Source organism: Giraffa tippelskirchi, chromosome 8 (genome assembly GCF_054371585.1).
Source record: "Giraffa tippelskirchi isolate mGirTip1 chromosome 8, T2T-mGirTip1v1.2.pri, whole genome shotgun sequence".
In the NCBI taxonomy this organism is placed as follows: domain Eukaryota; kingdom Metazoa; phylum Chordata; class Mammalia; order Artiodactyla; family Giraffidae; genus Giraffa; species Giraffa tippelskirchi.
In genome coordinates this window covers 123,726,107-123,753,735 of record NC_137282.1, presented here as the reverse complement: position 1 = coordinate 123,753,735, position 27,629 = coordinate 123,726,107, and the positions used below count along the sequence as shown (strand labels likewise).

Genomic DNA, 27,629 nt, shown 5'->3' with positions numbered 1-27,629 from the left:
CCCTAGTTTATAAGGATTAAAAGTATATATACAAACATATTCCTTTTCATGTAGAGTTACAAAAGATCTACTCAGTAAAGGGAAGGCCTTTATTAAGCTGGGAAAGCATGGGTGTGTAAAGAAGGTGGGTAGGAGTTAGCAGGGGTGAGGTTAAAGATGTGCGAGTGAGAAACGGAAACCATTTACCTCGGACTGGGACTCGAGCCCATGTGCTGGGACTCGAGCCCATGTGCTGGGATTCGAGCCCATGCGCTGGGACTCGAGCCCATGTGCTTGAACTCAAGCCCATGTGCTGGGACTTGAACCCATGTGCTGGGACTCGAGCCCAGCCAAAACCCGTGGTACCTGGCTTTAGGACCTAATGAAGCTCAGGTTCTTCATGTCTCATCACAGAGAGAATTCAGTGAGAGACAAAGTGATAGGTAAGTAGATTTATTCAGATTCAGAGAGAAGCACAGTCCACAGACAGAGTGTGGGCTATCACAGAGGGTGAGTGGCTGTGAAACATGGCATGCTTAGGTTTTACAGGCTGGGTAATTTCATATGCTAATGAGTGGGAGGACTGTTCCAACTATTTTTGGGAGGAGGCAGAGATTTCCAGGATTTGGGCCACCGCCCCCTCCTTGGTCTTTAGACAGTGCCTTGGAACTGTCATGGCGCCTCTGGGTGTGTCATTTACTTGCTGACTGAGGATCAAGGTCTAGTCTTGTCTACCATCTTGGTCCCATTTGATTCTGATGGGTTTATGTTGTGTCCTTGGGCTACGTCATTCTTTCAAAATTTTGCCCTGCCCCTTTCCCTCCTCTTACAGAAGGATATCTTTAGAAGCAGAATGTCTCAGGAGAGGGACTTCCCTGGTGGGGTGGTCCAGTGGCCAACACTCTGTGCCCCTAATGCAGGGGGTCCGAGTTTGATCCCTAGTCAGGGAACTAGATCCCACGTGTGCATCCTGCATGTGACAACGAAGTTTCCTTGTGTGGCAGATAAATTTTAAAAAAAGAAAAAAATTATCTCTCAGGAGACGTGACTTGATGAAATCCAGAACACACGTAAAGGAGTTAATATTTTTCTTTCTTTTTTGTAAAAAATACTGTCATCTTCTTGTGAGATGCTGGGGAACATGTATGGGATGGGCAACGTGGCAGCTCAGTTCAGTGGACTCATTTTCACTGGAGAGCAGTTAAAGAAACACACCTTTTTATGGTGGATACTTCCAAACAAGCACAAAAGTAGGGAGAACATAGTGTCATCTGCTTATTACCCATCTTCAGTGTTACTGCATGGCTACTCTCCTTTTGGGTATTCCCCTCATTAGTTTAGAGCAGACCTTACTGAGAATGATCTCCAGTGGTGAGCTCTAAATGAGCCCTTGCCTGTAAGAGAGAAAGAGGAACATAGAGATGAGAGTGATCCAGGAAGCCGGGAAGGAATGAGCAGCAGGCTAATCTCTTACGGGAAATCGTTTCCTGCCTTCAGAAACTGGAGACGGCTGACGTTAACCAGTGGTTTTTATTCCAAATGTTCTAACTATTGTTATAAATTATGGGACCTTGAGTGTAAATCAAAGCCAAAAACAAAGCCAAAAAGCCGTGCTTGTCACATGTGGTATAAACTGTTTCACAATAGCTGGAATGGATAATTGTTGTGGTCAAAGTAGGCCCACTGTCAAAAGGAGTCTTTCAGGCATGTGTTTACCCTTTTAAAGATCCGTAATGTTAGTCTACACCCTTTTCTTCCCATTTCACTTACACTGGTTCACACGGATAAATGCAAACTTCATTCTAGGTTAGATGACATCAAATAATTCACCTTTGTCACACAGCAACCCATCATTTGTGGATGACGTGATGTGAAAAGGTGCTAACCATAATTACACATACATAAAAAGGCAATTGTACTAAATATTGAGCAATTTTGCTTTGATAAGATCAATTCCTAAAAGAAAAAAAAAAAAGAATAATGTAATTTTTCTTCCTGAAGGTATTTTTCCATACACAATACCCCTGCCATTCATTGCAGTACTTAGGCTAAAATGTAACAGGTACCTTTTGTGGGGGAGAATCAACTCATCTAAGATGCACCTTATCTGGGACTTCTTGGTGGTCCAGTGGCTAAGACCAATTTCAATCCCTGGTCAGGGGTCTAGACCCCACATGCTGTAACTAAAGTTCCTGCAGGCTGCAATGAAGACCTGGTATAACCAAATAAATAAGTAAGTGTTTTTTAAAAAAATAAAATGCAACTTATCCTATAAATACACAGGGCAGCCCCACACAATCATCCAACTCAAAATGTCAGCAATGAAACCTTGGTCTACATGGATCAGGCTTAATCCTGAGTATTACATGGGTGCTTTTCCTTAAATCTTTGCAAGGGTTTCTAAGTTCATCAGAATAGTTAGTTGAGACAGACTGAGTATATACAAAGGTTAGTATCTTTATTTGCAGTTACCATGAACACAAATATGTACAACCGTCTGGTACATTCTTGGTCCACAATGGGCTTATGGAACTTACAGTAGGAGGGAGAGGGTAGGGCCCTTACTTTTATCCTGTTTCTGGTTTCCTCATGGCTTCTAACTGCTCTAACTCTGGTCTACTCTCCATAGCATCTTATTTCCTGTTCATGTGAGATGTTATATACCTGTACCAATATTAACATTAAGCTGCAGTGTTCTTAATCCCCCATCTAGATTTCTCGAAAATTCAGTTTTAAAGAATGGAAACTCATTAGCTCCCTTAAAAGCTCTGTTCCTACTAGACAGGAAGTATGGTACATGTGTGATCTGGCCACCCAAGATACAAAGGTAATTTTTTCTTTAAAAAAAAAAACTTTTGGCCATACCGTGCAGCACGTGGGATCTTAGTGACCAGGAATCGAACCCTCGCCCCCTGCAGCAGAAGTGTGGCATCTTAACCACTGTGGCACCAGGACATCCCCAGGATGGCTGTTCTCTTGCTTCCTGTCCACCCCCTGCTCCACCAGCGCCTACTCCACCTACACCATACTCACAGGACTGACTTCCTACATACTGGCCCCTACCCCAGCTAGTGATTGTTATAACTTTAGATTAGAACATCTCCATCATGATAGTTTATCAAAAGGGCAGTGGAGGGGTGTGCCTCTCTGCTTGTTTCCCTGGTAATCTATGAGCCAAGCTGACATCAATTCCTCTATAACCGGGAACACGCCCCAGCACACATACCCCTCCTACTCCCTCCCCCCACCCCCATCAAAGACTGCCACGTGGTGGGGTGTTGCTCCAGGACCTTGCTTCCCACGTGCGAGCTCCCCCATTCATTCAACTATTGATGTCTCTGTTGCTGACTCGAGGCTCTTTCTTTCGGTTTCCAAGTTGGACTTCAGGACTTGTAGGCCTGCTGGTTGCAGCCTGACAGCATCCTGGAAGAAAGCTTGGCTTGAGAATTGGAATCCAAGCTCTGCCCACCTTTAACCCTGGGCAATAGTTTGCTGATTGATTGTAAAGATTGAAAATAACATGCAAAGCGTCTGACACTTGAAATGGTTATTTCTTTTGCATCGGCCAAGGCAGGGGAGGAATTTCAGGAGGACCAACACTATTATATTCAACGACCAGTGAGTTCACAAAGCATCTTCCAAGCCATGGATGCTTCTTTTCTGGAAAGACCAACAGATACTGGGCTTTTGAGTAACAACAGCCTGTAAACACTGGGATTCAAAACTCTCCACTGGCCACTGAAAGTTGCCTCTGACACTTTCATTTTTAAGGTTTTGTGATTTCTGCTAGCCTCTTTTTGTGAAGGGTGATTCAGTCAAACCTCCATGGGCTTCTTCTACCATATTTCTCCCCAAGAAGAAGCGTGGACAAAGTAGAGATCAATTTGCTACCCAGCAGCTGCCTCCGTGGTGGCAGGTGGAGGTGTTGTAAGGACGTCAAGGTGGGCAGATCACAGCTCATGTGGCAGTGTGGGCCAGTGAGTTCACAAAATGAGTTGTCATGAAGCATCAATTGGGATGGGCAGCCCCGCCCTGCATCACATTTATTCCTCCCCAAAAAGCCAAATAAAGCAGGACCTGATCTGGGTGACCAGCGCCTCCTGGTCCATTCACATCTCACTGTGGGTGGCAGCATCCTTTGCAGTAAGAATATTCTCCTTTTCAAGGTGGCCTGGTGGCTCAGATGGTAAGAAATCTGTCTGCAATGCAGAAGACCCAGGTTTGATCCTTGGTTCAGGAAGATTCCCCCCACCCCCCACCTGGGAGAAGGGAATGGCAACCTATTCCAGTGTTCTTGCCTGGAAGATTCCATGGACAGAGGAGCCTGGCAGGCTACAGTCCATGGGGTTCCATAGAGTTGGAAGCAACTGAGTGACTTACAGTTTCAATTTTCAAAGTCATAAAAAAGTTTGGGAACAACCTCTGTAGGTAGGAGCCCATTTCACAGAAGAGGAGGCTGAGGCTTACAGATTATTCCATCCTCAAAGGCCACTCTTAGAAATAGCAAGGAAACAGCAAAACCAGGGTTTGATAACTAGGCCTGTTTGCCTTCAAAGTCCAGGTTCATTTCTCACACTGCTAAAAACAAAACAAAACTGAGTAAACAGTAATACCTACATTTTGAATAGGCCTTTATGGCCTACCAAGTGCTTTGACAGATGAAAGGGGGAGCTAAGGGGGAGAGGGAATGAACGTGTCTCATATGACTACCTTGCATACAGTGCTTCCCGTCAAGCATTTTATTTAATGTTCTTAACAGTGTGGATTCTTGATTCACAGAACTTATAGTAGATGGCCTTGGTTTGTTTTACAAATTTAAGTTGCTCAGTCATTATTTTCTCTCTATGCCCTACTAGTTCTAAGAACAAGCACACTAATTACTCTTGTTTGTGTATGACAGGGTAGCTTTCACATATTTTTTTATATGTCATTTTGTTCTTAAATTACCCCTGTGGAGGTGGGCAATTTTACAAGGAGGAAACTGAGGCTGAGAGGTTACCTATCTTGCCCCAAAGTGGCACCACTAGCATGAAGCCAGGCTGGGAACACTTAATCACTGTGCCAACTCTGCCAGCCCCTGGCAGTGGACATTGATTCTTGAGTGTTTCTGCACTAACCCAGTGCTTCAAGACTTGAAGTTCAGTGGGGGGAGAGATAGAGTAGGAGACTGGGATTGATACATACACACTACCATATACAAGACAGATAACTAATAAAAATCTACTGTATGTGTTTGGTGCAACAGAAACTGATGCAACATTGTAAATCAACTCTACTCAATAAAAATTAAAAGGAGAGTTGAAGTTTAGCAGATAGCTCCCTCCTATCCTCCCTTTTCAAAATATTCCCAAGCAACAGGAAAAAAAAAAAAAAAAGTAAGTAAATAGAAGAAGGGGAAGAAAAACAACCAAAATGTTCTCGATCAGTTGTCTTTCAAGAACAAACACAAAAGGAAGGCTGGTGCAGGAAACAGCTTTCTTCTCTGTGCAGAGGAGCCACTGGCCTGGGGCAGGTGGTAAGCTCATCATCTCTCATCAGGTGATGGCTTGACTGCCCACATTCAGCCCATCTTTCCCCAAAGTCTTTCCTAACTGTACCCTCACCTGACCTCCTGCCTGCAGGCTGGCTTCACACGTAGGCTGTCTTAATATATAAGCCCCCCTTTTCACCAGGTTATATAATCTTATAGAATTTTAATATGACTTCCTTTTAGAGATGGGGAAACTGAGCTGGGGAAAAGTTCAATGATAGAACTTGCCCTTAAACCTGGGTCTTTGGACAGAACATTCAGGACCTTTCTTGCTCCAAGAGTAATGCCTTCATTTCATATGGTAGAGACTTTCAGAATCAGAAAATCATCTTTACTGGCTCAAGAGTATACAAAAGAACCTCTTAAACTTGACATCTTTAGTTTTTGTACATTTCTGTTTTCTCTCTCTATGTATTTTAATTTCTTTGTCCAGGACTTTTGGGTATTTGAAGAATTGCTTAAGTCGTGTGCTGCTGGAGGAAGATAGGGAGAAAGACTGGATGAGAGATAGCAGTACTGTGGGAACTGCTAGAAGACCCTCAAGAAATGATTTCTTTTTAAAGGAAAATATTCAGTAAGTATGCTCCTTAAAGTAAACCCATGAGTGTAAAACAGGCCACTCCTATTCCGTACTATTCACTAAAACTCATGGTATTGAAGATAAAGTTCTCTGTCCAGAGATGTCTGTCAAGCACATAGACCAGGCCCTTTTTCCTGTCGAGGAGAACCAAATGTAACTTGTCTGAGAGCTCACGAGCCGTTTTCATGTACAGGGAAAGGTCAGGGGGTCATGGTCCTGTAGTTGCAGATGTGTGTGTTGGGGGAAATTCAGCAGGTTTTCTGAGTCATAAGTAAAATGCAAGAGTGACAATTAATTATTTATTTTTGGCCGTGCTGGGTCTTCGCTGCTGCACGTGGCTTTGTGCGGTCGCGGTGAGTGGGGGCTACTTCCTAGCGGTGGTGCCTGGGCTTCTCATTGGGGTGTCCTTTCTTGTTGTGGGGAAGAGGCTCTAGGAAACAGGCTCAGTATTTGCAGCATGTGGGATCCTCCAAGACCAGGGATCAAACCTGTGTCCCCACTGTTAGATTTAAAATGGATAAGCAACCAGGAACTACTGTATGGCACATGGAACACTGTTCAGTGTTATGTGGCAGCCTGGATGGGAGGGGAGTTTGGGGGAGAATGGATGTATGTTTATGTATGGCTGAGTCACCTTCACTGTTCACCTGAAACTATCACAACATTGTTAATTGGCTACACTCCAATACAAAATAAAAGGTTTAACAAAAATTGCAAGGGTGATAGCAAGGTGTTAAAACCTTGGCTGTGAGAATTTGTCCTTGAAGGTAAGATTCCTACCAAAGTTAAATTTAGGTGCTGTCTTCACTGTGCAAAACAAATACCTAAGAAATCTTTTACAGATATCCTTTAATATTTAAGAACATGAATTAAATATGTCCACAAACTAGCTCTGAAATAAGTACCAATGTTGACCCGGGTTGCAAAGAACTTTTGGATGTTTAGATGATACATAGTTATATAATGGAGGCAATATTCTGCTGGTCGGATTAAATGGTGATTGGTTATTTAACAAATATTTACCAGGAACTCACTCTATGCAGGTCCTGTTCATGGTACTGGGGACTTTGGATGAATGGGAAGGACCGCATTTCTGTTCTCATGAACTTTCCTTCTAGAGGGAGAAGTAAGTGTGTTAGTCGCTCAGTTGTGCCCGAGTCTTTGAGACCCCATAGACTGCAGCCCACCAGGCTCCTCTGTCCATGAGAATTTCCAGGCAAAGATACTGGAGTGGGTTGCCGTTTCCTTCTCCAGGGGATCTTTCCAACCCAGGGATCAAACCCGGGTCTCCAGCACTGACTGAGCTACAAAGACAGACAATAGAGAACAGATGTGATGATTTTTAGGTGCCATCTTGAAGAAAGTACTAGAGAACAGTAATTGTTACTGTGATGATTTATGTATGCTAGACCTTCTTGTGGTTAGTTTTACAAATGACTTAACTACCAGTCCTGTGATTTCACAGGCCAAAAAAGGTGCCAGCTGTAGAGAATTCTCCTGTGCTCCTGCCTGGGCTTCCCAGGTGGCACTAGTGATAAAGAACCCGCCTGCCAATGTAGGAGACGTAACAGACCTGGGTTCAATCCCTGAGTCGGGAAGCTCCCCTGGAGGAGGCCATGGCAGCCCACTCCAGTATTCTTGTCTGGAGAATCCCATGGACAGAGGAGCCTGGGGGCCTACAGTCCATGGGGTCACAAAGAGTTGGACAAGCCTGAAGCGACTTAGCATGCACATGCCTGCTAGGGGTAAATTCCATTAGGTAAAGTAGAGTCCCCCCCCCTCCCTTTTCCTTCAGGGAGGGCATATAGTTTCCTTCTTAAATTTCTTCAAAATGAGATCATTGTAATTGCTATTGAAAGACAGATGCTTTAGTTACCTTTGATAGTTTGTTATGAATCTCTAGGTCTTAGAAGCATAGTATTTAAACAGTTTCTAAAACCTAAAGTATTTATGAAAGATTTATGGTGAGATGTAAGTATGCCAAAATAGTGTCAAAACGTTAAAGAATATTTGATTTGAGTTTCATTAAATTGACTCAACACATTACATGAGTCAAGGTTTTGGTTTGTTTTTTTTTTTTTCCAGAATTTACTTGGGTTGCAAATGATAACTAATGGCCTTTCCTTTGCTGACATTAGACTGTGCTCGTCTGCTCTGAGACCACAAGAAAGAAAGTTCCTTTCACTGGGTGTTGGAGGCATCTAAACTGTAAAACCAGAGGGTAAAAGTACAAACAGTTCCATTTTTCAGATATTTGGTACATTTGATGATGTCAAATTTGTAAGAAACAAGTAATTTAATCCATATTATATTATGCCCAAGTTTGTTTATAAATCCTGTTGTTGTTTTTTTCTCATAAGACACAAACATAAATTGTGCTCCTTCAACATGCAACCCCCAGCAAGAGTTTTCTCTTTTATCCATTTTTGTATTTTATAGTTGTAAAAAGGAGATTCCGGTCACCCCATTCTAACTAGAGTAATATGTTCTGAGGTTTCTGAGTTTTTGTTTTCAAGTTATGGCTAGTTTATATCATTGTGGGGCTGTTTTATATTCAGATGATTATATGGTAGTTAATTTAAAAGGTAAAAAGAAATGCCAACGTAAGCCTTCAAATATTTACTTCAATTATTTAAAGTCTGTTAACATTACTTCAGGTAACATGTTATTGCATGATTAATGAAAGCTGAGTTTCTTTTAACTGTATTTAGAAAGAAGACTGTTGAAATAAAAAAAAAAACAATGACTATTATCTTTTGTTTCCTCTGAGGCTTGCAGTTTAGTAATCGCCTTAGTATTGCAATCCAGAATCACAGAGGAAGGGAATAAAAACTGGTGTATAATATGAGGAGTTATCACGAAAAGGCAGAGAAGGAAAGAATTGAGGGAAAAATGAAAGAAAGGAGAAAGGGAAGAGATTCCCTTGGCTGTACAGCAGAAACTAACACAACATCGTAAAGCAACTGTACACCAATAAAAATTAAAAAGAAAGAAAAAGGGACGAAAGAAAGAAAAACAAACCAGGGAGAGCCCGGAGCGGCGTCTCAGGTTCCTTACCGACGGGCTCATTCTTTCAGAAGCTAGTGTGCTAGCGACAGAAGTCTGGGAAAATACAAATGGAGATGCAGACGTGGTGAACAGACTTGTGGGCACAGCGGGAGAGGGAGAGGGTGGGACCATTCGAGAGAGGAGCGCGGAAACATATCCGTTACTGTATGGAAAAGAGAGAGCCAGTGGGAATTTGCTGTGGGACGCAGGGAGCTCGACCCAGGGCTCCGTGACAACCCAGAGGGGTGGGGGGGTGCGGTGGGAGGGAGGTTCACGAGGGAGGAGACACGTGTGTTCCTGTGGCCGATTCATGCTGATGTATGGCGGGAACCAGCACAATGCTGTAAAGCAATTATCCTCCAATACAATTTTGCTTAAAAAAAAAAGTAAGGAAAGAAACTGCAAATGATAGTAATTCCGGCCACAGAGTTATTGTGAGGTTTAAACAGCATAACATATATGAAAGGGCCTCAAAAAAATGCTCTACAGAAGAAGGTTCTCTGCAGGTACTACAGGCAGACCTCTGCGAGATGAGGAGTGGGTTTGGTTCAGACCACCACAATAAAGCAAATATCAACGCAGTGAGTCACGTGAGTATTTCGGTTTCCCACTGCATATAAAAGTTACATTTACATTATACTGTAATCTATTAAGAGCAACAGTACTATGTCTTAAAAAATGTAAATTTTTAAGTTAAAAAATACTCTATTTCTAAAAAAAGGTAACCATCATCTGAGCCTTAAGCAGGTTTTAGTAGTAACATTGAAGATCACTGATCATGGATCACTGTAATAAACATAGTAATAATGAAATAGTGTAAGCTATTGAAAGAATTTAAAAAAATGAGATGCAGAGACATGAAGTGAGCAAATGCTATTGAAGAAATGGCGTGAATAGGCTTGCTTGATGTGGGGTTGCCACAAACCTTCAATTTGTGAAAAATGCAACATCTTCAAAGTGCAATAAAAAGAGGAGTGCCTGTATTAATGAAAGATATGGGCCTATTTACCATCTTATTTCTAAAACTATATTTGAGGTCTTTTAAGGGGCCTCCGAGCCGATCTCAGGCACAGAGAGTAAGGTGGACATCCTTTATCTTGTGAGAAAGCTTGCAGTGTCTCAGTACTCACACTGGGCTCATACAGGGTAGAGGAGGAGCAGAACAGGATCTCTTTGATTAGTGTCTATCGTTAACAAAAAAGCAAACCAAAGCTATAATTGTGCATATTTAAGATACGTTATCTCATTGGGAAGATACTGGGTAGGAGATTCATTCTATAAGACTGGAAAAGACGAAAGAAGCCGGTTCATCTAATTCAAGGCCAGGATCCAGTAACTACGGAGGCTGCACTGCATTCACTGAGGCCATAGTTTGTGCGCGTGACTGTGTTCAAACTCTTAAGCATCCATTCATTTAATTCTCATGACCATCACGTGGGGCCCAGCAATAATAACTCCACGTGGCTGTTGGAAAAAGCAATCTTTAAGGATTTAAGCATATTTAAAAGTTACCTATCAAGTAAACGGCAGCATTCAAATTCAAATCCAGGTGTTCACTACCTTGCTTCTCCCCTTCAGCTCTCTGGACACCCCTGTTCTTTCCCAGGGCAAAGGGGATCAAAGGCAAGCGGCCCAGGGCTCTCCTGCAGAGTCAGCTGTTGGCCCTATGGATGTTGGAGTCAGAGGTCTTTTTTCCCCATCCCGTCCCCATGTTCTGTAGCATTGCTAGAGAGTGTCTGTGTTCCTTCTCCCATCTTGGAATGGCGGCACCATCCTTAAGGGCAGCTCTCTGTCTAACTGCTGCTTCTCAGTGATGTTCTCCTAGTTCCAGAGGTTGGTGAACACTTTGCAGGGGTTAACGGAGGAGCTCAGAAGTGTTGAGTGATAAAAAGAGAAAGAGGGATACATTAGGAATTTGGGAGTAACACCACTGTATATAAGATAGATAACCAACAAGGACCTACTTTATATAGCACATGGAACTCTACTCAATAATTTGTAATAATCTACATGGGAAAAGAATCTGAAAAAGAATATATTCTGAGTCACTTTGCTCTACACTTGAAACAGAATATTGTAAATCAACTGTAAATATTGTAACTCAACTGTACTTCAATAAATTTTTTTTATTTTAAAGGGAAAGAGGCAGGAAAAGGAGTAAGGTTAGGGTAGTGGGGAAATATGAAGAGATCTAATGCGTAGTTGTTAATTGCCTACTGGGTGCCCTGTACTGTGCTAGGTGCTGGAACAAAGAAGTAAACAAAAGGCAGGGTAGTTCTCTCCCCATTTACAGCCAGGATGGGGAGAAAGAAAATGGTGTTAAGAGATGTATGAGTTAATGCATGCCTTCAAATTATGGGCTTCCCTGGTGGCTCAGACGGTAAAGAATCTGCCTGCAATGAGGGGAACTCGAGTGTGATCAGTGGGTTGGGAAGATCCCCTGGAGGAGGGAATGGCAAGCCACTCCAGGATTCATGCCTGGAGTATTCCACAAACAGAGGAGCTGCTGTCCATGGGGTCACTAAGACACAACTGAGCAACTAACACCTTCACGACAGTAAAAGAGTGCTGTGGCAAGGAATGAGGAGAGGAGGATATAGTTAAGATGGGAGATAGTTTCAGAAAAGACCTCTATGAGATAGTGATATTTAAAACAAGGTATTTATAAACTGATTCTGAAATACTTGTATACTGATGATTCTAGAATAATATAACTATTAACCTTTGATGGAACTTATGAGTAATAGTAGGAAATGCATTTATTTTTATTACACATGCATAGTATAGCTTTTAAGAGTAAATCTCAGCTATAAGGAAATATTTCTATATCTGCTATAATCATAAATTTTAAGGAACTCTTATTTTATTATTTTCATATTACTTGGAGTGAGCCATAATAAAATATCAATTGTTTTGTGAAAAGAGTTCTGTTTTCCTCCTATCCTCCAATTAACCAAAGTTTGACTCCTTCTATACATATAATAGCAATTATCTTCTCACCATTTCATATATCTTTTTTATGATTAAAAAAATTATTTTATTTATTTATTTTATACTGTGCTGGGTCTCTGTTGCTTTGTGCAGGCTTTCCCTAGCTTCAGCAAGCAGGGGCTTTGTCTCTGTGTGAGAGTTTCTCATTGATGTGGCTCCTCTTCTGTCTGAGCACAGGCTCCAGGCACTCAGGCTTCATTAGAGGCAGCACTTGCCCTCTGTAGCTGTAGTGCATGGGCTTAGTTGTTCTGAGGCAGGTGGGATCTTCCTGGACCAGGGATTGAATCTGTGTCCCCTGCATTGGCAAGTGGATTCCTATCTACTGCGCCACCATGGAAGTCCTAATACATCTGTTTTAATATTAATGGTCTACAGCATGTGGGCTACATCTCATTTTTAATTCTTATTTATATAACCACATAGTGTTTTGCTTCCAATAAAATGTTAGTTAAATAATTGGTTTAGGATACATCTACATTTTCATGGAGACTAAATAGATAAAATTTTAGTGGCATTTAATGGTCAAATAAAGAAGTTAGAAAGCTTTTCCAAAAAAACACAATATGTAGGTTCGCCCTACCTTTTGATTATGAATTATCACCTTATTTCCTATTGAAAGTTACTCCTTTTAAATAGTGTGACTTATAATAGAGTCCATTATAAGTTATACTCGGATTCTCAACTGTGAAACTGTGAAGAGGGTCAGTGCCTCGAGTTCTGTCCTTATTCAAGGGTCAAACGTAATGGCATCTTAGAACTGGCAAAATATGGCATGATGTACATGGTGATTTCAGCAGCAAGTCTTGCTTTCATCCACCTGGGGTATACAATGAAATGTCATTAATTAAAAAAATTCTATTGGAGTATAATTGATTATAATGTTGTGTTAGTTTCAGGTGAACAGTAAAATGAATCAGTTATACATATACATACATCCACTCTTTTTTAAGATTCTTTTCCCATGTAGGTCACTACAGAGCACTAGTGTGCTATACAGTAGGTCCTTATTAGTTACCTATTTTGCATATAGTAGTGTGTGAATAATAATTGTAATATTAATTTTATATGTCCTGTGTTATATTAATTTTTAATATCCAATTTGTCATGATTCTTCGCCCCAGAATGGAACTGGTTGACCTCAGCCCCTGCCCCGACCCCTCACATTTCCACTAGTGTTTCTGAGAGCCCTGGAAGCGGCGCCTGACACCAGGCTTAGAAGCTGGACTCAGCTCTCTCTCCTGGTCTGTCTGGGCTCCGCCTTCTGCATCCTCCCGCATCAGGGACGCTCTCCAGAGCCTTCCCAGGTCCTCATAGAGAGGAAGGTCCCGGGATGCTGCCGCCAGCAACGTGCGGTCGTCGGAATGCGGTGACATCCCAGTGCGGAGACTGAGACGTCCCCGGCGCCCAGCTCTGCTGGAAGCCAGGTGGTCTCCAAGCCGTTTTGGGGCGCTTCTGCCTGCGCCTCCTTATCTCATTGCCGCCTGGGGCCCCCATCCCTCCTTTTCACCCACCCTCCTTCTGGAGACTAGTCTCCTTAGAATGTCCAGGTGGTTCCTCCTTAACAAGGAAACGCTGCAGCAGCCTCCTTTCCCCCCAAAAGGCATCAAGTCATTTAAAAGGAAAATTCAGCAAAGACAATCAGCAAGAACAATGGGGACTACAATAGTTGATGCCCCATTTTAAAATCAGGGAACTCAACAGAGAAGATCAGAGGTTGAATGACTTGTCCAAAGTCACAGACGTAGGAAAATGAGGCAGGGGATGATAGCTCCAGACTCTCTTATCAGTTCAGTTCAGTTGCGTCCGACTCTTTGAGACCCCATGGACTGCAGCACGCCAGGCTTCCCTGTCCATCACCAACTCCTGGAGTTTGCTCAAACTCACGTCTATCGAGTCGGTGATGCCGTCCAACCATCTCATCCTCTGTCGTCCCCTTCTCCTCCCGCCTTCAGTCTTGCCCAGCTCTCTATGCCACCACCCATAAGAAAACTGAGTTTTCTTTGTCCTCCTGCCTGTTTTTGCCTCTTGCTAAGTCTGTCAGCTTCAGGAGGCAGGGTAAGTCCAGGGAAGCACACCTCTCCTCAAAATGCAACGGATTGAAATCCGCCTTCCAGATTGCTGCCCTTGTTTCGGGCATAAAACTGGGACAGTGTCCTAACAAAAAGGCATCTGAACATGTTTTTCAGTGTTCACCTTGCATTTTTCTTTCTTTTATCCCGTTTGATATATGTGCTCACATGCTTTTAAAAAAAGGACGCTCCGGACAACTGAGAAGTAACAATTACAAAAGTGATGAGATCTTTTCCTGTAAAATCATTTCCACAGTTTTAAGTGAGTTTGGATTTTTTAAAGAAAATCAGTTTTCTTCCTTGAGAGAACCAGGGAATTGAAACACAGTTCTTTCGTTCATTTCAATCTTTCTTTTCTTCCCTCCCACCCTTTCTGTCTTCTCCCCTCACTGATCATTTAGGAGATACTTGCAATATTCTAGACACAGTGCTAAGCACGGGATCCAGAGACGAATACAACCGGTACGGTTCCTAGGACACTACACTGCAAAGAACTGGATCTTTAGAGCTACAGTAAATAAAAACAAACAAACAAAAAACCCAAGCCCTCTAGTACAAATTCAGTTCAGTTCAGTCGCTCAGTAGTGTCCGACTCTTTGCAACCCCACGAACCCTGGCACGCCAGGCCTCCCTGTCCATCACCAACTCCCGGAGTTTACCCAAACTCATGTCCATTGAGTCGGTGATGCCTTCCAACCATCTCATCCTCTGTCATCCCCTTCTCCTCCTGCCCTCAATCTTTCCCAGCATCAGGGTCTTTTCCAATGAGTCAACTCTTCGCATGAGGTGGCCAAAGTATTGGAGTTTCAGCTTCAACATCAGTCCTTCCAATGAACACCCAGGACTGATCTCCTTTAGGATGGACTGGTTGGCTCTCCTTGCAGTCCAAGGGACTCTCAAGAGTCTTCTCCAACACCACAGTTCAAAAGCATCAATTCTTTGGTGCTCAGCTTTCTTTATAGTTCAACTCTCACATCCATACATGACCACTGGAAAAACCATAGCCTTGACTAGACGGACCTTTGTTGACAAAGCAATATCTCTGCTTTTTAATATGCTGTCTAGGTTGGTCATAACTTTCCTTCCAAGGAGTAAGTGTCTTTTAATTTCATGGCTGCAATCACCATCTGCAGTGATTTTGGAGCTCCCCAAAATACACTGTTTCCACTGTTTCCCCATCTATTTGCCATGAAGTGATGGGACTGGATGCCATGACCTTAGTTTTCTACATTAGAAAAGAATTAGTTAAGCAAAATTCTGATAAAGTGCTATGGTTTTTGTTTCTGTTTTGTTTTATACGTAGGTTTTTCTCCATTGGAAGAAAGGGTCACTGGAGAGACATCAGCGGAGCTGTTATATGGGGTAGACTTTGAAGGACCAGAGATAAATTGTTATGTAGAGATTGGGACACAGACACAGAGCTGGGGGCAGTAGGACTGCTAGGAGCTACATCAGGTAAGAGAACTGGCTGCTCGTAATCCAAGCGAATATTCCATTTTGGTGGAATTTTATATTTTGGAAGTGAATGATAAAAAATGTTTTAAAAGTAGATCAAATCCAAATCTAGAAGAACTAAAATGCCAGTCTAAAGACTTGGGACCTTGTTTTGTCCTATACTGTATTAAAGTTGAGCCCATTGTAATCCTTAGTTTATGGCAAAGTTTGGTCATTGGTCTGTGCTAGACTATTGTGCTTCATTCATTCCTTTTTATTTCCTTTTATCCCCACTCCCAGCAGTGGCAACTATGCTAATGCACTAGATAGTCATATTTTTTTGTACGTGTTTTCATGATATAAATACTATTGTGTGCAAGCTTTTTAAAATACCTTTCATTGTGGAAGATTTCAAATGTCAGCGAACTCCTATGCATCATCCATTTGTAATAATAATTAGTGATTAGTGATTACTCACCCACTCCAGTGTTCTTGCCTGGAGAATCCCAGGGAGAGGGGAGCCTGGTGGGCTGCCGTCTATGGGGTTGCACAGAGTTGGACACGACTGAAGCGACTTAGCAGCAGCAGCAGCAGTGATTACTCATCTTATTTTTTCTATAGCCCCATCTACTTTAGCAGTTCCTCCCGTCAGATTATTTTGAGAAAAATAACAGACATGATATTAATATTAATTCCTCTGTAAATATTTCAGTATGAATCTTTAAAAGATAAAGACTTTTGAGGGGGAAACATAACTTCACTGCTGTTATCTTGCTTAAAAAAATCAGTGACAATTTCTTAATTATTTCTTCAACAAGTGGTGTTTATATTTCTCCAATATTTCTGAAAATATTTGAGGAGATGGAAATTATTAAAATCTAGAAATTTGGGGGAGGAGCCCTGCAGAGCAGAACTGAGAGCTCTGAGGAGGGGGTGTTACTCTTGGGAAGTCAAGTTGAGGTTGGAGTCGGGGGGAGTGGGGAGGGTAGGGGGATGTTGAGAGCCCTGCAAACTAGGGTCAGCTGTTGCTACTGGCACAACTCCACTGCCGGGAAAAAGGCTTGGGGTGGTGGTAATGTTTCCCTGTTTGATTTTCCATTTCTTTACAACCTGGCTAGCAGTTCCTTGATTACGTTCAGCTCTCACTGTTAGCACCAGCTGTGTGGTTCTGCCTCCTGACTGGACTCCACCTGATGGATGTCCTCTCATCTCCCTGTGGCTTCTCCTCTCCACCACTGCATTGATATTATCTAGGGTTTTAGTTCTGGATTACTATAAATATGTATTTTTATTTTAAACTTTCTTTTCTTTGCTCATTTTAATTTTTCTTTATTTTTGTTGGAGTCTAGTTGTTTTACAATGTTGTGTTGGTTTCTGCTGTATAGCAAGGTGAATCAGCTGTACGTACCCGTATATCCCTCTGTGTTGGATTTTCTTCCCATTTAGTTCATCACAGAGCACTGGGTAGAGTCCCCTGAACTACACAGAGGTTCTCATTAGCTCTCTAGTTTATGCATAGCATCAATGGTGTATGTAGGTCCGTCCCAGTCTCCCACTTCACCCCTCTCCCTATGTTTAGCTCATTTTTTAAAAGTAAAAAATTGGGGTCTATGTTTCATGTATCATTTTTTTCAGACTAAATTTTAACTTTTGGCAACTTTTTTTTTTTTTTTTCATTTTAACAGTTGAACTGAGGTATAGTAGACATACAGGACACCTTACAAAAAGCTAGGGAGAAAGGGAAATATATACCCAAGTGAGTGCAGAGTTCCAGAGAAAATCAAGGAGAGATAAGAAGGCCTTCTTCAATGAACAATGCAAAGAAATAGAGGAAAACAATAGGATGGGAAAGACTAGAGATCTCTTCAAGAAAATTGGAGTTATCAAAGGAGCATATCATGTAAGGATGGGCATGATAAAGGACAGGTAAGGACCTAACAGAGGCAGAAGAGATTAAGAAGAGGTGGCAAGAATACACAGAACTTTGTACAGTTTTTTTGTACAAAAGATCTTAATGACCCAGATAACCACGATGGTATGGTCACTCACCTAGAGCCAGACATCCTGGAATGTGAAGTCAAGTGGGCCTTAGGAAGCATTACTACCAACAAAGCTAGTGGAGGTGATGGAATTCCAGCTGAATTATTTAAAAATCCTAAAAGATGATGCTGTTAAAGTGCTGCACTCAATATGTCAGCAAATTTGGAAAACCCAGCAATGGCCACAGGACTGGAAAAGGTCAATTTTTATCCCAATTCCAAAGGACAGTGCTAAAGAATGTTCAAACTACCAGCCAGTTGCACTCACTTCCCATGCTAGTAAGGTAATGCACAAAATCCTTTAAGTTAGGCTTTAGTATTTCCTGAATCGATAACTTCCAAATGTACAAGCTGGATTTAGAAAAGGCAGAGGAACAAGATATCAAATTGCCAACATTCATTGGATCATAAATAGAGCAAGGGAATTCCAGAAAAATATCTACTTCTGTTTCATTGACTACACAAAAGCCTTTGACTGTGTGGATCACAACCAACTGTGGAACATTCCTAAAGAGATCGGAATACCAGACCATCTTACCTGTCTCCTGAGAAACCTGTATGCAGGTCAAGAAGCAACAGTTAGAATGGACATTGAACAGCGGACTGGTTCAATATTGGGAAAGGAGTACAACAAGGCTATATGTTGTCACCCTTTTATTTAACTTATATGCTGAGTACATCATGAGAAATACCAGGCTGGATAAGTCACAAGTTGGAATCAAGATTGATGTGAGAAATATCAACAACCTCAGGCATGCAGATGATACCACTTAATGGCAGAAAGCAAAGAGGAACTACAGAGCCTCTTGATGAAAGTGAAAGAAGAGAGTGAAAAAGCTGGCTTAAAGCTCAACATACAAAAAACTAAGATCATGGCATCTGGTTCCATCACTTCATGGCAAATAGATGGGGGAAAAATGGAAACAGTGACAGATTCTCTCTTCTTGGGTTCCAAAATCACTGCAGGTGGTGACTACAGCCATGAAATTAGATGGTTGCTTCTTGGGAAAAAAGCTAAAACTAGACAATGGCAACCCAATCCAGTACTCTTGCCTGGAAAATCCCGTGGACGGAGGAGCCTGGTAGGCTGCAGTCCATGGGGTCGCTAAAAGTCGGACACGACTGAGCGACTTCACTTTCACTTTTCACTTTCATGCATTGGAGAAGGAAATGGCAACCCACTCCAGTGTTCTTGCCTGGAGAATCCCAGGGACGGGGGAGCCTGGTGGGCCGCCGTCTATGGGGTAACGCAGGGTCGGACACGACTGAAGCGACTTAGCAGCAGCAGCAGCAGCAGACAGCATATTAAAAAGCAAAGACATCACTTTGCCAACAAAAGTCTGTATAGTCAAGGCCATGGTCTTTCTAGTAGTCATGTATGGATGTTAGAGCTGGACCATAAAGAAGGCTGAGCACCAAAGAATTGATGCTTTTGAACTCTGGTGTTGGAGAAGACTCTTAGAGTCCCTTGGGCAGCAAGGCAACCAAACCAGTCAATCCTAAAGGAAATCAACCTTGAATGCTGATTGGAAGGACTGATGCTGAAGCTGAAGCTCCAATACTTTGGCCACCTGATGCAAAGAGCCATCTCATTGGAAAAGACCCTGATGCTGGGAAAGATTGAAGGTAAAATGAGAAGGGGGCAACAGAGAATGAGATGATTGAATAGCATCACCAATTCAATGGACATGAACTTGGGCAAACTCTGGGAGACAGTGAGGGACAGGGAGGCCTGGTGTGCTGCAGTCCATGGGGTTACAAAGAGTCAGACACGCCTTAGCGACTGAACAACAACAACAAAGACATACAGGAAATTGCATGTATTCAAAGTGTACATTTTAATAAGTTTTAGCACATGTATATAGTCATAAAATCATTACTATAATCGTCATCCCTTGTTAATGGATATTTGGATTGTTTGCGGTTTGGGCTATTACCAATACGTGTGCTGAGAACGCTGGACAAGTCTTTGTATGGATATATACTTTTTCTTTGGATAATACATTGGAGTGGAATGGCTGGGTCAGATGGAAGGTGTATATTGAACTTTTTAAGAAACTGCTGAACTACTTTCTAAAGTTCCTGAACCAACCAGCAGTCCATGAGAGTTCCAGTTCCTCTATATGCTTGGCAACACTTGGTATGGTTAGTATGTGGAGGCATTTCATTATGGTTTTATTTTGCATTTCCCTAAAGACTAATTGTGTTGAGCATCTTTTCATGTGGTTATCTGCCATCTATATATCTTCTTGGGCAAAGTGTCTGCTCAAGATAGACCACAATTTAAGCTGTAAGACAAGTCTCAATCCATTTTAAAAGATTCACATCATAAAAAGTGTGTTTCAGACCACAGTGGAGTTAAATTAGAAGTCAACAACAGAATATCTGGAGAATCTCCAGATATTTGGATCTAGTATTGCTGTTAAGAAATCTGATTCTTGTAGCTTCATAGGAGATGTTCTTCCCCTCTGGAAGCACTTAGAATTTTCTTCATCTTTTGTGTGCTTAAATTTCCCAATATTGTTTCTGAGTTCTTAATCTCTCTTATTTGGCACCCAGTTGCTTCCATCTGAGTTCTTTGATCTTTCTTTAATTCAGGGCTATTTATTTTTATTATTTCCTTAAATATTTCCCCCCTCCCTTTAATTATCTCTCCTTTGGAGTCCTATTTTCAGTATGTCAGCATGTCTGCTTTCCATCTTCCATGCTTCTTAACTTTTTATTTCCATATTTGCGTCTTTATCCTATTTTTCCTGCCTCCCAGGAGATTTCCTCCGTCTGCTCTTTTGATTTTTCAGCTTGTTCCTCAGCTACATTCAGCTTGCTATTTATCACATCTGCTATTCTTTCTTTAAGTATTATTTCTTTTTTTATAGTTAATCCTTCCATTTGGCTCTCTCTCTCTTTTTTTTTTTTTTAATTTTTTCCTGCTTCATGTTACCAGTATCTTTTTGGCAACATTGGTTGTTGCTTATTTTAAATTCTTAATCTGCCTGTTGTAGCATTTCTGCTTGATATGATCTGTGTTGTACAGTTTGTGGTTTTCCTTTTATAGTGGTTCTAACCTTGGGTATTCAGGTTGTGAACCCATGTTCCCCCAGACTCATCCGAGCAGAACGAGACACCAAGGCTCAGGCTCTGGTTTACGGTTTCCTTTTGACTTTTAGGAGAGGTTAGAAGGTGAGCCCCAGGGAGAGGGTCCTTGATGCTGGAACCGCAGACCACCACTCCTCAGGTGAGGGTTCTCCTTGGAAGTTTTAAAGGGAGAAGACGGTTCCCTCAAATGTGATCTAACATCTCTTGTGCAGGCTGGCGAGACGGCTGGGAGGAGTGGGTGCTCACGGCAGCTGCCCAGCCTCCCCCACTATCTGGGCTCTTGCTGATACCTCCTGAGTCCTAACAGGGTGAGCCACGGTCAAACGAAATCTGGGAGAGGCTGAGCAGAAACGGGCAGCGCTCGCTCACCTGTTCCTCTGCCTCTGCACGCCTCTCCACCCACAGCTGGTGCTGGTCTTTGGTCTCCCCAGAGATTCCTCACAGTTTTGAAGATGAACGTGTTTCTCTCTCCTGTAGCTTTCCGAGAACTGATTCCCTGTGGCTTGTCTCTGCTAAACATCTTGTCTGCACCACATGGGGTGGCAGTCGGGGATAGATTATTGAGCACTTCTGAGTTTTGCTTTAAGAAAATCATTATTACAGCAGAGTACAATAGAAAGAGGAAGGAAATAGAGTCTAGGTAAGCAGAAATAACAACAACCTGTTGAAAGGAGAAGATATTTTTTTTTCTGTATAAATAATTTACTTGTTAGCTGAGCCCACACTTGAAGCTATTGTTTTATTTTGCCCTTTTTTTTTCCTAAGTATGTTTGCTTTTAGCTTTTTTGTTGCTGTTGTTGTTGTTGAGTGAATTGCAAACTAAGCACTGGGAGAAATTCAAGATGTTAAAGTGAAAAAGGAAGCTAAATGAGGCCAGATTGGAGAACAAATTGTTATTCTTTTAAGCTTATGGACCACCCAGGCTATGGCAAATTCTATTTAAGAAAATGCAGAAACATGATTCCTTCCACTTAACTCACAGTTTCAGGAAATAAATATCACATTTTGCGTGTGTTTTAGTCCACATACTGCCAAAACTTAAGCTTGTTTAATTTGAGGAATTTCCTCTTAGTTTTCTTTCCCTTAATTTTTTTTTTTTTTTTTGAGAGTGGTTCCCTTTCTCTTTTTATAAAAATAGGGACTATGAACAAATGATATTGTGTATGTTCATTATTATTGGGCTGAAAGTTGGTAACTAGAGCACCATCTTCATAGAGCTGTTACCCCCTTGCATCCATTCAGAGTGTTTGCCTTCGCTCTAGAGTAACTGGCTAGTCTCTTTGTTTATTTTAGACTAAAATCAAAGAAATCAGTTTGAACTGTAACATGTAAGGCTCATGTTAACCATGAACATAGGAATAATGTTCAATCATGAGACAATTTTCTTTTGCCTATCAAACTGCCAAAAATTACATGTAAAAATATTTAGTCGTAAGAATTCTCATAAAATGCTGATGAGAACATAGCTTCTGCTCACCAGGAAGGATACTTGTGGATACAGCTGTGGCTGCCTCTGAGTCGCAGGTGAACCCTGCCCCCACCGCATCCCATAGACCATGGTTTTCTCAAACTTGAACATACCCCGAGTCACCTAGGAAGTTTGTTAAGACTTGGATTACTGGGCCCCATGCCCACATCTCTGATTCAGTAAGTCTGGGGTGATGTCTGAGACTGCAAGGAAAGATCCCATGTGCTATAACTAAGACCCAATGCAGCCAAATAAATAACAAATTAATTTAAAAATTTAAAAAAAAATCTATTAAAAGAAAAAAAAGAATACTGGGATTTCCCTGGAGGTGCGGTGGTGAGGACTGTGCACTTCCCTTGCAAGGGGCATGGATTCAATTTCTGGTCAGAGAATCAAGATCCCGCATGCCATGGAGCGTGGCCAAAAATAAAAATTAATGCAAAAAGACCATGATAAATTAAAAAAAAAAGAAAAGATTCTTTTGTTCTCAGAGACTATCAATGTTCATGTCTGCTCCCGGGGATTCTAGTTTAATGGTTGAGAGGGAGACTGGATATCTGTATTTTATGAGAGCTCTTCAGGAGATTCTGAGGGGCACTTCAGGTTGAGAACCACATCCTATTCTCAATTTCCACGATTATCCAGAGGCACTATCAGAATTGCTGTTTAATGTCCAGTCAAGCCTTCAACATTAAGGTGTTATCAAGATATATTTATTTAAATTGGCATGCCCGTGGGTCGCGGTCACCACCAAAATGTCAGTCATTAAGTATTTATCGCCTCTCTGCTTTTAAATAGCCGCCCATGATTTCTCTCCTCTAGTCCAGTCTCTCCTCTCTCTTCTCCTCACTTTCTTATTCCTCTTTCATCTTCCTGTTGCTTCTTCTAGAGTTCTTCATGAACTGGTTATTAATGATCTCTTCTCTTTCAGCCTCTCTACCATTTTTAAAACTTTGTCTCCTTGCTTTATCTGTGACTTGGCTTGTTTCTGAACATAGTGCTTTTCTTTTCTTTTTTTTTAGTTTTTTTTTGGCAGCACTGCTCAGGAGGGGGATCTTAGTTCCCCGGCTAGGGATCAAACCCGTGCCCCCTGCAATGGTATCATGGATTCTTAACCACCGGACCACCAGGCAAATCCAATAGCGCTTTTCTTGCAGCTGTTCCAGATGCAGGCTGCATTTATGAAAGGAGATTTTGCTTGGGTCATTCTGCACAGAAGCCTGAGATGGGTAAGCTATGCCCCCAGACCCCCTAAATTGCCTTCCCTATATACCTTGTTTTACCCTTAACATTTTAATCCTTAGGCTGTGCATGGGTAACAATGTTACTGCGTTTCCTCAGATTTGCATGTTTTACTGTGGAAAAGTTTCAGGTACCTTCAGAATAGGTTGTGTGCCTTATGCCAGGAATCAGCTTCCTATTAAAGTATAATTGACAACATGATTCTGCGACCTGTTTGAAGACTCTTGAACATATTTATACCCTTTGACACTTGGACGGGCAGAGGGAGCACAGGATGGAGGGGCGCACACGTGGGCCAAGCCCTCTCGTCTGTTTCTCTCCTTCAAGAGCTGTGTGGAAAGCAAAATGTCTCCCCATTTTTTTTGTTCACCCCTGAACAATGCCTCGTGATCCTGAAATTCAGTTCTCCCAGAGCTGTAGTTTTCACTGGGAGCAAGTCTAGGGTTGTTGGGAGAAGAGATGTTGACGTGTTTATTCACAAACATGCGTTTTATAAAAGTATCTGTGCATCGCTGGCCTGTGGTGTTCTGTTTCCACACTCTTTCTGCCTGCACAGGATCTGGGTACAGTTTGGCTGGAGTTTCTGTGAAATGAGAGGAGCATGAGGGGTGTGTTTAAGCCACAGCTGATAATTCTTCCTTTGATAGACAGACCTGTTCTGGCCCAATGTACAGAAACTGGCTGCACGGGAAGATAGGAGACACAGTGGGCTGGTGATAAGGGCAAAAGGCTGGAAAGCTCAGAGTCGGAATTTATTTATTTTTTACTTACTAGGCTTGTGATTGTGAGCAATTTACTTAGTTTGTGTGAGCCTCAGTTTTCTTACCTGTGAAATGGGAACCAATGTGTCTATTTTACTTTTCTCACAGGAAGACTGACTGTGAGGATGAGATAATTTAATGTGTGTGCAAGTGCTTTAGAGGAAGGTGCCACAGGGACGTCCCTGGTGGCCCAGTGGTTAAGACTCCAGGCTCCCAATGCGAGTGGCCCTGCTTAGGAAACTAGAGCCCACATGCTGCAATGGAGACCCAAGCAGCCAAATAAACAAATGCATAAATATTTAAAAAATAGTTAAGTGCAATAGGACAAAGGTAAGGTAGTCTTGTAGGATGGGGTACAGTGCTCTCCTGGGCTTTGAGGGGAATATTAAGTTAAATTGACTTCTGAAATCTGTGACATTGACACGTTAGTAATGATAAATCATAAAATTAAAAATGGTTTAGATAAAGTGTAGCTTTTGGAATTTCAAAATGATTGAATGAAGATGAATAAAAATATTATACGCTTACTAGATTAGAAAGTACCTGAGATTTTGAAAATATGCTACTTAAATGATATCAAATATTTTACTATCCAAATAAAAACAGCCATTTCCTAAGCCCTTTTTAATTTAGAATAAAGAGTTTTGACTTTCAAAATATTACCCAGATTCTAGTTCAATATGGGAATGGTTTAGGTGCTCTACTCTACCTACCAAGGATAATCTTTTTTATTTCACTTTAAAAAAGAGACCAGCAAGTTTGAACATGATGCATGTAACAATGTTAATTGTTTGGAATATCTCAATTTCTAGTAACCTCATTGGTCATAAGGCCCTCACAAACTATAATGTTTATGGTCCCTTTAACCTTTCAAACCAAAAATTCTCAACCAGTATCTCCTTTTGGGAAGCAAGGGATATGAATATTCCTCCTAAGAAACATATGTCCCTTACATTTTTCCTGTGTGGCAATTCTCAAATCTGGCCCTCTTTCACCATCTCTAAAGCCATCTTCTTAACCTGGGCTTGCTTATCTTCTACCTGGATACTTCCTGAACCTTCCATATTGCCAGCAGTAAGAGGTTCTATGCTCACACTTTGGCTTTGCTTCCAAGTGGTGCTAAATTACTTACTCATTCCTCACTGACTTCTATTCAGTTTCCTTCTTGCTAAGCTAAATCCACCCTTTGCCTATATGTCTCCAGACCAAACACAGTATTTTTCTCATTTTAGGTTGTCAGTTCAGTTCAGTTCAGTCACATCCGACTCTTTGTAACCCCATGGACTGCAGCACACCAGGCCTCCCTGTCCATCACCAACTCCCGGAGTTTACCCAAACTCATGTCCATTGAGTCGGTGATGCCACCCAACCATCTCATCCTCTGTCGACTCCTTCTCCTCCCGCCCTCAATCTTTCCCAGAATCAGGGTCTTTTCAAATGAGTCAGCTCTTCACATCAGGTGGGCAAAGTATTGGAGTTTCAGCTTCAACATCAGTCCTTCCAATGAACACCCAGGACTGAGCTCCTCTAGGATGGACTGGTTGGATCTCCTTGCAGTCCAAGGGACTCTCAGTACATGTTAAATCCAGTTGAATAATTTTCTTGATCAAGCTTGCAGCATAAACTGGACTCTGTGAGCAAACATAAGTGTCCTTGCTCCTGTTGATATAAAACATGAGTTTAGAGTTTTCAGTGTAAATCCTAAAAAACAAACCACCTCGGTGAGATGGAAGAGCAGTGATATGGGACGTAAGAGGGTGACCATGTCCTTCACCCCAGGACTCAGGTGATCACTCTGGGTTTTTCCTCTTGGACAGATGGTCCAGGATCCCAGCAGAGAAGCTGGAGTTTGGCATGTTTAGAGGTGACAGTTGGCAGTGTGTTCATGAGGACAGGGTTGTCTCTGTACTGTTCATTGTTGTTTCTATTCCAGTACCCAGAACAGCACCTGGCATGAAACAGATACACAATAACTATTTGCTAACGGCGTGCATAAATGAAGACTAGATGATCCATGTGTTGTTAAATGCAGCAAAAAGTTTGAAAAAGTTCAGGGCTAACATGAAGTCACACAAGTGCTCTGGCAAATGTTAGATTTGGGGAAATGGAAAGTGAAAGTTGCTCAGTCATGTCCGACTCTTTGTGACCCCATGAACTATACAGTCCATGCAATTCTCCAGGCCAGAATACTGGAGTGGGCAGCCTTTCCCTTTTCCAGGGGATCTGCCCAACCCAGGGATCGAACCCAGGTCTCCTGCACTGCAGGCAGATTCTTTACCAGCTGAGCCACAAGGGAAGCCCAAGAATACTGCGGTAGGTAACCTATCCCTTCTCCAGAGGATCTTCCCAACCCAGGAATTGAACCGGGGTCTCCTGCATTGCAGGTGGATTCTTTACCAACTCAACTATCAAGGAAGCCCTGGAGAAATGGAGGAATCTGTCTTTTTTGAAGCAGAGTTCCTTGGTTCCTCCCAATAAGACACCATTGTTGGTTCCCTATCTCCCAAATTCCCATCGAAATTCCCGAATGAGCATGTGAAGAGGGACACTCCAAGTTGACACTGTCCACATGCCAAAAATATGCCATGGTTTCTGCGGGATCCTGTGTGGTTCTGCATTAGATGCCCATGAGCACTGTTGTTCTGAAAGCACTACATGTCTGGGATGCAAATGGAAGAAGACCTGGCAGAACCCTCTGAGGGAGACAGGCACCATGGCACGTTATTTGGCTTTCCTCCTCTGTTGCATGGGGCTTCCCAGGTGGCACAGCGGGAAAGAATCACCCTGCAATGCAGGAGACCCTGGAGATTCGGGTTCAATCTTTGGGACAGGAAGATGCCCTGCAGGAGGAAATGGCAACCCATTCCATTATTCTTGTCTGGAAAATCCCATGGACAGAGGAGCCTGCAGGCTACAGTCCTTGGGGTCACAAAAGAGTTGGGCTCTGTTGCATGCCTTATGAATTCCCAAAGTCTTCACCAGCATCCACCCAGAGCCCACATCCTTAGCATCCTCTGTAGGGCACCTCTCCCTGTTCCATCAGGGGGCTGTGATTGCTGCTGCTGCTTCTGTCTTCAGTCCATGAAGAGAGGAGTGGTCCCCAGTGACGTCCAGCCTGGGAGGTGTGGAGGTGAGCTGGAAGGATGTGCTTCTCAGGAGACCACCCCTAGAGGCGCCCATACTGGACTGGGAAAAGCTGAGCAGGATTAGAGGCAAAGAACTGACATGACCCCGGTGGTGAAGGGAAAGAGGCGTTAGCGGAAGCACTGAAACTCTGACCGGGCAAGACAGCAGCCACTTGCATGAGTTATCTTAGCAACAGGAGGTCTTGGTAAGGAACACAGAACTAACAGGCTACCACCAACTGGAAGAAATTGGGAAAAGCCAAAAGG

The 27,629-nt window shown here is 42.3% G+C and overlaps 1 long non-coding RNA gene across 1 annotated transcript; it reads left to right on the top strand.

The window, feature by feature from the left end:
- Positions 1 to 4,051: 4,051 nt before the first annotated feature.
- LOC145517434 (uncharacterized) lies at positions 4,052 to 27,425 on the top strand. The gene is made up of 5 exons (XR_014062043.1): positions 4,052 to 4,165; positions 5,943 to 6,083; positions 15,501 to 15,652; positions 17,317 to 19,296; positions 26,622 to 27,425. It is a non-coding gene; the product is annotated as an uncharacterized LOC145517434 (long non-coding RNA).
- The last annotated feature ends 204 nt before the right edge of the window (positions 27,426 to 27,629 follow it).